The following is a 12,069-nucleotide window of genomic DNA, read 5'->3' as shown; positions in this document are numbered from 1 at the left end:
CAGAAATCATCCTAGGCTAGGATTTCTGAAGTGTATTCCCCAGGAGCAAGGAGATATTCTTTAGTCAAATAAATCTGGGTTTTCAGTATGTTATATCCATCGGGTAGAGGTTTGCAAATACACAATAGTATTTTAAAGACAGAGGAGTAGAGGTGAAGAAACTTGTTTAACTTTCTTCAGCTGTATGTTGATATGTTACCCAAACTTGTTTGGTTGTGGACCTCCTTTTTTTCCCACATAATACTTAGTATTATAATATATACTGTTTAGTGATCTAGGTCAATATCTTTTTATAAAGCCTCACCCTCACAATACACATGTGAGGGTGTATACTCAGTTGATAGGCCTTGATTACTTCCTAAAGGACCTCATTCTGTTCTTTACTGCTAATTATTAGAATATTAGCAGTATTATTTATTATATTTTATGTTTAGCCCCAAATTTGCTTTTCTCCAGTATCTATCATTTTGTTTTTTTGCTCTCTAAAATTATACAAAATAAATGATTATCTCATCGTAATATCTAAAGATGACAAGATCATATCCTATCTCCCCGGCATAGTGATTAAGGCACAATGGCTCATGGTTGTAATCTCAGTGTTTTGGAGGCTGAGATGGAAAGATCACTTGAGGCCAAGAGTTTGAGACCAACCTGGGCAACATAGCCCTGCCTCTAAAGACAATTTTTTAAAAAAAATTAGGTGGGTGTGGTGGTGCAGGCCTATAGTCCCAGCTCCTTGGGAGGCTGAGCCAGGAGGATTGCTTGAGCCTGGGAGTTGGAGGTTACATCTGAGTTCCATACATTTTCCTCCTTGTTCTCATTGTGTAACAGCGGCCCTACTTTCTTTTTTTTGAGAAAGAGTCTCACTCTGTTGTCCTGAGTAGAGTGCTGTGGTGTCAGCCTGGCTCACAGCAACCTCAAATTCCTGGGCTCAAGTGATCCTCCTACCTCAGCCTTCCACGTAGCTGGGACTACAGGCGCATGCCACCATGCCTGGCTATTTTTTTGATTTTTAGTAGAGACAGGGTCTCGCTCTTGCTCAGGCTGGTCTTGAACTCCTGAGCTCAAGCCATCGTCCCGCCTCGGCCTCCCAGAATGCTAGGATTACAGGCGTGAGCCACCGTGCCTGGCCAAACAGCCTTACTTTCTCCTGAGGATGAGGGTTAATTAATCCTACCAAGATGGTGATTCTTGGCTGGGTGCAAGACCCCGTCTCTACGAAAAAATAGAAAGAAATTAACCAGCAACTAAAAATATATGGAAAAAATTAGCTGGGCATGGTGGCACATGCCTGTAGTCCCAGCTACTCAGGAGGCTGAGGCAGGAGGATCACTTGAGCCCAAGAGTTTGAGGTTGCTGTGAGCTATGCTGATACCATGGCACTCTAGCCCTGGGCAACAGAGTGAGTCTCTGTCTCAAAAAAAGAAAAAAAAAAGATGGTGATTCTTCTTCCTGCCTCCTGGTCCCTGGACTCATAGAATACCAATTCCCCGGGCTGCAGCAGTCATTTTGTAGTTAATTTTGACCCTTGATGTGGCTTCTGGCAAAAGTGTGCCTGCTTTGGGTACCAAAGGCTTCTAACTTCACAGAGTCCAGCATTGTAGGATGGAAAGCACAAAGTCCTCCAGTGGATCATTGGGAATGAGGGCAAATGGGAGTCATTTCTCCTTTTACCTCTTCGTTTTCAGACCCATGCATTCTTCCTATTGGGAATGTAGTTCTGAATCAGTGCATATACTGCATACTACAGGATGGCATACCATTCTTGCTTCAGAGTTGGTTCATCAGCTGTGCCTTGAGCAGGCCATTCCAATGCTCTGTAAGACTGGCTGCTCTTATGTGGAGCTGTTATGGATATGACCACTGGATCTCATGGTTATGGGCCCCCTGCCACAAATCTTTCACTGTGAAGTGGTTCTCTTGGTTGGATTCCATGTCTGTGCATCAAATACTCTATAAGCCCTTATTTAGTGGTGCTGGCTAGGGCTCTGTGAGCAGGAAAGGCAAACCCATATTTGGAATAAATGTCTATTCCTGTGAGGAACAATTGCTGGCCCTTCCAAGATGGAAGGAGCATGATGTAGTCATCTTGCCACCTAATAGCCTGTTGGTCTGCTTAAGGCATAGTGCTGTATTGGGGGCTTGGTGTTGGTCTCTGCTGCTCATAGGTTGGATGTTCAGAGTTGGCCTTGGTAAATGGGAATCCATGTCTCCTTCTCTGCCTCCATCTCTCTTTCTGCCACAGTGACCTCTCCATTCATGTCCCCATAATGCCACTTTTGGGGTGGCTGATGTTAACTATCTGAGTCATTTTGTCTACTTGGCTGTTCAGTGTCTCTTCTGTGTTGGAGGATTTCTGGTGGGCATTAACACATGAAACAAAGTTTCATGCTGATGTTATTGTCAGTTTCATGGCTGATGTTAACTAGCTGAATCATTTTGTCTACTTGGCTGTACAGTGTCTCTTCTGTGTTGGAGAATTTCTGGTGGGCATTACCACGTGAAACAAGAGTTTCATGCTTTGTGCCCACTCTCATATGCTTATTCATTTGCCTCCATCCATACTTCTTGCCTTCTTTTGATAGTCCATCTCTTTACAGCCCTCTCACCAGTTGGACAGTCCATTTGCCTTTGAATCTTTGCCCATGATATGTGTATGTTCTCATCCCAGGCCACTTTTCTTTCTACACAAAATTCATAATCAGGTACATCACTTGAAGATCTATTAGGAAGATTTTCCCTTTGCATTGTCAAGACCACTCCTAAGTGTGGCTATAATGAAGCTGTTTATTTTCAGCTTGCATTCACATACTGAGCTGACCTATTTTTAAGCCAAGTTTTGGCTTTTTTTCTCCTTAAATTGATCATACAGGATCCCTCAAACAGTGATAAATGTGAACTGAGGGAGGGGTGCTGGTACAAATATAGTAGGTGTCAGGGAAATCTTGGCTGCCTACTTATGTAGCTTACTTGTGCCCTTTAGTTTTGTTTTGGTTCCATCCTTGATGTGCCATTTCTATCTTACAATAGATTGCTGCTGAGCTCACCTGGCTTTATGATTTGGAGAGTCCTAGTGAACCTAGTTCATGATGGAATGTTCGAAATACATGGTGCCCAGTAATTAAGCCGTATCTTTTTTCTTTTTCTTTTTTTTTTTTTTGGCGACAGAGTCTTGCTCTGTCACCTAGGCTAGAGTGCCGTGGCATCACCCTAGTTCACAGCAACCTCATACTCCTGGGCTCAGCCTCCTGAGTAGCTGGTACTACAGGCATACACCACCACACCCAGCTAGTTTTTCTACTTTTAGTAGAGACAGGGTCTCACTCTTGCTCAGTCTGATCTCGAACTCCTGACCTCAAGCGATCCTCCCACCTTGGCCTCTCAGAGAGATAGGGTTACAGGCGTGAGCCAACATACTGATCTGTCTGCCTACTTCAATCAGAGTACTCTTCTATGTGCTGCTGTTGGGATTCTGCTGCTACTAGGGGTTTTGCTGTTAATAGCACTACACTGGTTTAGAATTCTGGGATTCTTCCGATAGATTTTAATATTTCAGGTTCAATTCAATAGTTAATGGTCAGCATACTTCCTGGAACATAGCAAGGTGATTGAGATTATAAGAAGAATCATTGAACAGACAGACATAAATAATAACAGCAAACTTAGTTGTCTTCTAGGCTATGTTATCAATTATTGGAGAATTGGAAGCATGTCTTATATCTTATCTAGCTCCTCCTCTTGGAATCCCCTTCTGCTACTCATGCTTTCCTTTAATGCCCTCTTTTCTTTGATGTAACAGTAGTTATGTGGAAAAGTAGCTGAGTTAGCACATGATCGTACTTTGGTATGCCATGGAAGTGCTTCCCGTTTTGTCACACGGAATATTAAAAAGACTTTGCTCAAGAGTTGAGATTTACCACAGTTAATTTTTATTGTTTCATCAATCAAGTGAAACTAGCATTTTTGTTTTAAACTGAGAGAGCATGATAGTGAAAAATATGACTACTAGTACAATTTGGTATTGCTGCCTTGATTTGTGCTAAGATGCAAGCAGTCTACTCACCATTGCTTTTGCACCTTTGCTGCCATTGTCAAAACAGTGAAAAAGGCATGCTAAGATGTTATGTCTTAGTGTTATAAATGAAAATAGTTTTGACCTTGTATAATTCCTAAAAGGGTCTTGTGGATTCCCAGGAGTCTGTGGGCTTCATTTTGAAAACCACTGGAATAATCTAAACTCATGCCATTTTGTCTTTGAATTTTACACCCTGAACTTTACCTGTGAAGATTACCTAGCCTGTTTTAAAATTTTTGTGAATTCAACAACCAGGTTAAGTAAACTTTGTTGAGTATTTATCTGACTTAATCATTGAAAAATGTTTTAGGGGCCCGGGGGTGGTGGTTTATACCTATAATCTAAGCACTTTGAGAGGCCATGGAGGGAGGATCACTTGAGGCCAGGACTTCAAGACCAGACTGGGTAACATAGCAAGACCCAGTCTCTATAGAAAAAAAATCAACTGGGTATGGTGGCTTGTGCCTGTAGTCCTAGCTACTCAGGAGGCTGAGGCAGGAAGTTCACTTGAGCCTAGGCATTCAAGGTTGCAGTGAACTGTGATCACACCACTGCACTAAAGCTTGGGCAATACAATGAGACCCCATCTCTGAAAAAAAAAATGTTTTAATAATAGAGTGCTTACTCTGTAACCTTCACTGTTTTTAATTTTTTTTAAGGTTGGTTAAGTGAAGCAGTGGGAGTGGATAAGGAACCTTCATTGTTTTTAGTCTCAATACTGCTTGCTCATACATGTTAACTCTGTCCTAATGATTTAAAAAAAGTTTTAAGGCTTGCATTCCATACTTCCTTACTCTGAACAGTTGATTTTTGTTTGTTTTGTTTTGTTTTTCAAGTTGGGATCTTGCTATGTTGCCCAGGCTGTATCTTGAACTACTGAGCTTAAGGGATCCTCCCACCTCTGTCTCCCAAACAGCTGGGATTACAGGCACAGACCACTGTGCCTGGTTGAACGAATCTTTTTAAAAAATGTAGTAATTGATCTTTGGACATTTGGATTCTGTGAGATTCTTGCAACAAAAATCTGTTTCTGTAGCTCCTTTGGGAAAAGACAAGTAAGTTTAGCAGTGGTGGAAGTTTTTTCAGCAGACTTTTGAAATGAAAGGAGTTAGAAGTATTAGTTGCACTGTTATGTATATTTTGTCATCATATATATCATACAATTGTTTGTGTGTGAAATTTGGGGCTTCCTTAGGAATAAGAAGGGTCTGCTTTCATTTAGTATAGTCCTTATATAAGGAAACTATTATTTAAATCTCTCATAAGTCAAATTTGAAAGTAGAAGCAAATTTTGTATTATAGATTAGGTTTATTTATTTATTTATGAATGAGAGTCTGGCTCTGTTGTCCAGGCTTGTCTTGAACCCCTAGGCTCCTGCTTCAGCCTCTTAAGTAGCTGAGATTACAGGTGCACACCACTGCACCTGGTTCAGATTAGATTCTGTTTTTCTTTTTTTCTCCCTCCCCCCAACCCTTTTTTTTTTTTTGCATGGGGCGTGTCTTCTGGTGAGGACCAGAAAACCTGCTAGACAAATTCTAAAAGAGCTGTAACACTTCAGATTAGATTCTTTTAAAGCGAATTCTAGATGAAGTATCAATATTATTTTAGTACATTGAAATTTTGTTGTATTGATTTTTGCTGGAAATAATTGGCAATTGGCCAGCCCTAATCTGGCCCTTCTGTAAATTCCTTCCTTTCATCTACTACTCTTCCCCCTCACTTAATCTGCTTTTTGTTCTTGCTATTCCCTCTGTTTGGAACTCTCTTCCCTCAAACATTCACAAGATTGCCTGTGGCCTTCAGGTCTTGACTTACATGTCACTTCTCACTGAGATCTTCTCTAGCTGCTTTATCTAAAATTGTAACCCCCAATCTTTCTTTTCCATCTTTTTTTCTCCTTAGCACATACCATCTAGTATATCATATATTTTACGTTTGTCTTGTTTATTATCAGTTTCCACCCATTAGAATGTAATCTCCCTGAGGGCTAGGGTTTGTTTTTTGTTTTGTTTTGTTTGTTTACTTGCTGTTTCATCTCCAGTGCCTAGACTTAAATGCAACAACTTGGTTAGGTAAACTTCCTTGAGTGTTTAAATGACTTAATCATAAAAAGTGTTTTGATAACACTGTGCTTAATCCGTACTCTTCATTGTTGAAGGAGCATGATACCTAGTACTTGAGTAGGTGCTCAAGTATTAGTGGAATAAAGATTTCTATAAATATAGATTATACGGAGGTTTTTGTTGTAATGAGATTTGACCAAAAAGCTTGCTGTTATGAAGTCTTTATACCCTAACTCTCTGCTATCCTATTGTTTTCAACTTGATCTGGGCCTGTAGTAAGCCCATATGTATATTTTTTCCTATGAGATCAATTGTTTTTAATATTCAGTCCCTTATATGAGTGAGAACATGTGAGATTTGTCTTTCTGTGCTTGGTTTACTACACTTAACATTCCAGTTCCATCTATGTTGTTGCAAATAGCAGGATTTCACTCCTTTTTGTGGCTATATGATATTCCATTATGTATATGTACCACAATTTCTTCATCCATTCATCTGTTTTTTTTTTTTTTTTTTTTTTTTGAGACAGGGTCTTGCTTTTCTCCTGGGCTAGAGTGTAGTGGCATCATCATAGCTCATTGCAACCTCAAACTCCTGAACTTGAGTGGTCCTCCTGCCTCAGCTTTGCAAGTAACTGGGACTACAGGTGCTCACCACCACACCCAGCTAATTTTTCTGTTTTTTGTAAAGATGGGGTTTTGCTCTTTCTCAGGCTGGTCTTGGACTCCTGGCCTCAAGCAATTCTCCTGCCTCGGCCTTCCAAAGTGCTAGGATTACAGGCATGAGACTCGGCCGAATTCATCTGTTGATAGACACTTAGGTTGATTATAGATCTTGGCTATGGTGAATAGTACTACAATAAACATGGGAGTGCCGATATTTTTATGATATACTAAATTCCCTTCTTTTGGGTATAGAACTAGCAGTGAGATTATTGGGTCATATGGTGGTTCTATTTTTAGTTTTTTGAAGAACCTCCCTATTATTCTCCATAGTGGTTGTACTTATTTACATTCCCACCGACAGTGTATGAGGGTTCCACTTTCTGTACATCCTTGCCAGCATTTGCTATTGCCTGTCTTTTTGATAAAAGCCATTTTACTGGGGTGAGATGATTATCTCATTGTACTTTTGACTTGTATTTCTTAGATGATTAAAGATTTTGAGCACTGTTTCATATCCTGGTTGGCCATTTGTATGTCTTCTTTTGAGAAATATCTATCCAGATTCTTTGTTCATATTTTAATCAGATTTGATTTTTTCCTATAGGGTTATTGGAACTCCTTATATATTCTAATTATTAATCCCTTGTCAGATGGGTAGTTTGCAATTATTTTCTCCCATTCTGTGGGTTGTCTCTTCCCTTTGTTGATTATTTTCTTTGCTGTACAAAAGCTTTTTAGCTTGATGTAATTGCATTTGTCCAATTTTGCTTTGGTTGTCTGTGCTTTTGGGGTATTACTCAAGAATGCATTTCCCCAATGTTTTCTTTTAGTAGTTTTACATTTTCAGGTCTTAGATTTAAGTCTTTAATCCATTTTGATTTGATTTATGTTTTTATATAGTGAGAGATAAGGGTCTAGTTTCATTCTTCTGTATGTGGATATCCAGTTTTCCTTGCACCATTTATTGAAGAGACTGTCCTTTCCCCTCTGTATGTTCTTAGCACCTTTGTTGAAGGTAAGTTCACTATAGATGTGTGGATTTGTTTTCTTTTTTGAGGCAGGGTCTTGCTCTGTTGACCAGACTAGAGTGCAGTGGTATTATCAGAGCTCACTGCAACCTCAAACTCTGGGGCTCAGGTGATCCTCCTGCCTCAGCCTCCCAAGTAGCCGGAACTACAGGTCCATACCAGCACATCCTGCTAATTTTTTTTTTTTATTTATACCAAACGTGTTTATTAGAAATAGGGGGTCTTGATTGTAGGATTCAGTAAAGAGAGGGAGACATCATAGGGAGTTTGTTTGTTAATTAATTTATAAAAAGCACCCTGCTAATTTTTAAATTTTTTGTAGAGACGAGGTCTCCCTATGTTGCTCAGGCTGGGCTTGAAGTTCTCAAGTGATCTCTCTTTGGCCTCCCAAAGTGCTATGATTATAGGCATGAGCCACAGTGCCCAGCCAGGCTCATATATTTGTTGAATGGATTTGTCAACCAGGAAAGCTCAATTTTTTTTCTGCAGAAATATATTTATGTTATATAACGTACCAGTTATATACATTGAAACAGCCAAGAATTAGTGTGGATTTTTTACAGGATTTACTTAAGAAGATTAAAATGAACTTTCTTTGCTTTTTTTTTTTTTTTTTTTTCAAATTCTTCCAATTCCTACTTCATTTAATAATCAGTCAAAGCTTTTCCATGAAGCCTTGTCAGATAATTCTAAGCTGTAATAATTTTTGTTTCCTTTTAGTTTTTATAATAAATTGATAGTTGTGCATCTGTTATATTTTAATACCATGTGATATTTCTAAATTGGGACCTATATATTTTGTATTGTTACTTAACATTTTATGAGCATATATCTTCTTAATCCTCTACTATATATCTTTAAGCTTTTTGAAACAGGACAAATATACGTCTTAGTAGCACCCAGTAAAGTACTTTACATTCATTCATTTATTTGTTCATTTAACAACAGTTATTGATCCATTTACCCTGGCAAGATTGTGCTTAAGTGCTAGATATAGAAAAAGGAATAAGCCTTCAAGGAATTAAAGGACTAGTTGGGAAGGCAAATATGTAAATAAGCAAATACTTCAGAGTCTGTGAGGATGATCAGTTCCACCTGGGGAGATGAAGGAAGGCTTTACTGAAATGGTGATGCTTGTGTTTGGTATTGAAAGATTCATAGGAGTTTGCCAGATGGATAAAGATGACAGGGGCATTTAAGCAGAGGAAAGCTTGGCCACAAATGCGTGGAAGTATGTGGAGCAACATATGTTGTCTAATTTGGGGAACTGCAAATAGTGTGGTATGGGGGTTTTGTAGGTTGAAAGGGAGTGAGGGCACTAGATGGGGTGGAGACCTAGGCAGCATATTCAGACTGTGATGCACTTCATATACTATCCAAAGGAGTTAATTTTTTTTTTTAAGTAGCACATGGTGAACTGATGAAGAGTTTAAGATAGTAGACTACTTGGTCATATTTGGGATTTTAGAAAAATTATTTTGTCAGTGTAGCAGATGGACTGAAGGAGGACCAGAATGGATATAGGTATACCACTGGGGAAACTATTGAAGAAAACAAAGCCAGGGAAGATAGTATAAATTAGAGTGGTAACATCTGGAAAGAAGAGAAAAAGATGGATGCAAGATATATTTAGAATTAGAACTGTTAGGATTAATTATAGGATTGATTGGTGAGGAGAATGATTCGTAGCTGTCTGGGTTTAGATGATTCAAGCCCAGATGAGGAGGTAGAATGCAGGAGATCTACAAGCTTTTAGGGAGTAGTTAAAGCCACAAGGGTAGATAAGCCTGTCCGGTGAGAACATGTAAAGAGAGAAGAGGTTCATGAAAGAGAACATGAGACTGGATAAAAGTCACATTTCAGAGACACACAGGGGAAAAGCCCACAAAAGGAGACAGAAAAGAAAGAAGAGGAAAATCAGTAGAAAGTATCAAGTTTTGTAGATGCAAGGAAGGAGAGTTTTAGAAGGAAATGTTCCTGTTAATAGGCTAAATAATGGGCTTGGGAATTAGTCATTGATGCCTTAGCTAGAGCAGTTTTAGTAGATTGAAGATAAGGAGATAGATCAGTAAATTTTTTAAAAAAGAAGTTGGCTGTGAAAGAAAGGCAAAGGGTCAGTAATTAGAGGTAAAAGTAGGGTTGAAGGAGAGGTTTTAATGTTAGTTATCAAAAGATATTGAATGTTTCCAGACTATAAAAGGGAGAGGTTGAAAAGACAGAGGACGTAGGCACTTACTGTATATTAGAAAGTAGATTGTTTCAAAATTAGTTGATGTATATGTATTGGGAGATAAATTAATCTGAGTTAAGTAGACTAATTATAAATATTTGGGATATGTTTTTGTTATAATTTATTAGAACATCAACCACCAACAAACAGAATACTCAAATTTAATTTTAGAAGTCATAGGGAACTAAGAGATTTTCCAGACTAGTCTCTTCATCGGATAAGTGAGGAAATTGAGACTTGTGTTGGTATTTTTGCCTTTTAAATTATTAATTTAATCCAAAATTATTTAAACTTATTATATACTTGGGTTTCCTTTTTTCATGACCAGTCTTTTGTTATATATATGCTGTTTAGATAAAATAGTATTCAATTTTTAAGATATTCTAATTGCATATAGTACTCTAAAAAATAACAATAATGGCCTAGTGCAGTGGCTTGTGCCTGTAATCCTAGCTCTTTGGGAGCTCTTAAGATCAGCCTGAGCAACAGAATGAGACCCTGTCTCTACAAAAAAATTAGCCAGGTGTGGTGGTGTGCATCTGTATTCCCAGCTACTCAGGAGGGAGGCTGAGCTAGGAGAATCACTTGACCTCAGGAGTTTGAAGTTGCAGTGAGCTAGGATCACGCCACTGCACTCTAGCCTGGGCAACAGAGTGAGACCTGTCTCAATACATGCATACATGCATACATACATACATATACATACCAGTCTAGACAAGTTAACACGAGAGCCTTAAAAATAATGATTTATGCAGCAGATACAGTCCTTAGATTCTACATTCATCTCAAATATTTCATTTGATGTTTCTGACTTTCTCTTAGCTGATTTTTGTTTCCTTGAAACAGAGTCTTGCTCTGCCACCCAGGCTGGAGTGCAGTGGCATCATCATAGTTCACTGTAGCCTCAAACTCCTGGGCTCAAGTTATCCTCCTGGCTTAGCCTCCCAAGTAGCTGGGACTACAGGCACGCACCACCATAGCTGGCTAATTTTTAAATTTTTTGTAGAGACAGGGTCTCGATATGTTGTCCAGGCTTGTTTCAAACTCCTGTCTTTGACCAATCTTTTTGCCTCGGCCTCCCAAAGTGCTGGGCTTACAAGCATGAGCCACTGTGCCTGGCTTCTCTCAGCTGAATTAAATACTGCATCTCTGAGCACTCATCATCATGGATTATATTCTATTGTTAGCTCTGGCCTCACTTGGCTGGAAGTTTCTTGTTTTTAGAGCTCTTAGCACAGCTCTTAAGCATACATTGTAGATGATCGGTAAACATATGCTTGAGTACATATATGCTTGGATGAAGTCATAGAGTGGATGAAAAGATAGGCTTTCCTTCTGTTCATGAGTAAATTTACCAGTGTCCGAAGGAAGGACACTTTCTATACCTGCAAGATGTAACACTGTTGCTCTGGATGAATTTCAGCAATCTGTGAATTTTGAGCTTTATTTTATTTTCAGTATTTAGGTGTAGCTTTCCTCTCCCCACTTTGAAGCTCCATAATCATATGTATTTATTGAATTGTTTGCTCTTAGCCTCACAATTTGTTACACTGGATTCTTTGAAGAGATAATTGATATAAAGCAGTGTTTTCTTCATCAGTTATGAGTGATCTTTTATTATGAAGATTGACCAGAAAATGTGTTTGAGTTATTGAAAATTGTGAACATTACTTAATTTCAGAATTCCTTTACTGTTAAGAGCTTTTATGATTACTTTTTCAGCTGTGTCTTTAATATAACCTTGTCAGAGCTTTCGTTTTTATAAAAATAATTTTAAAAAGACAAAGTAGGGGTGGAGTGGGTCTGCAGATAGGACATGATTTAGTCATGTCATGAACCCTTACAACTTAAGAGTTAACAGTCATCCAATGATTTGATATAGTTTTTACCCTTAGGAATGTACCTTTTGAGCTGGCAGCTTTAAATTAGGTCATTTCATGGTTCTGTTTGTCCTTTTGGCATTTCTTTAATGACAAGCGTGGATACCTCCCTGGCCTAGTGTTCTTA

At 38.7% G+C, this 12,069-nt stretch overlaps 1 protein-coding gene and 1 pseudogene across 3 annotated transcripts in view; one reads left to right on the top strand and one right to left on the bottom strand.

The window, feature by feature from the left end:
• ZFYVE9 (zinc finger FYVE-type containing 9) overlaps positions 1-12,069 on the top strand; it is a 148,093-nt gene that overhangs the window by 9,739 nt on the left and 126,285 nt on the right. The window lies entirely within an intron of this gene.
• LOC123636224 lies at positions 5,566-5,631 on the bottom strand (annotated as a pseudogene).

The sequence above is a fragment of the Lemur catta genome, chromosome 3 (assembly GCF_020740605.2).
Source record: "Lemur catta isolate mLemCat1 chromosome 3, mLemCat1.pri, whole genome shotgun sequence".
Lineage (NCBI taxonomy): Eukaryota > Metazoa > Chordata > Mammalia > Primates > Lemuridae > Lemur > Lemur catta.
This window is presented reverse-complemented; position numbering and strand designations above follow the sequence as displayed.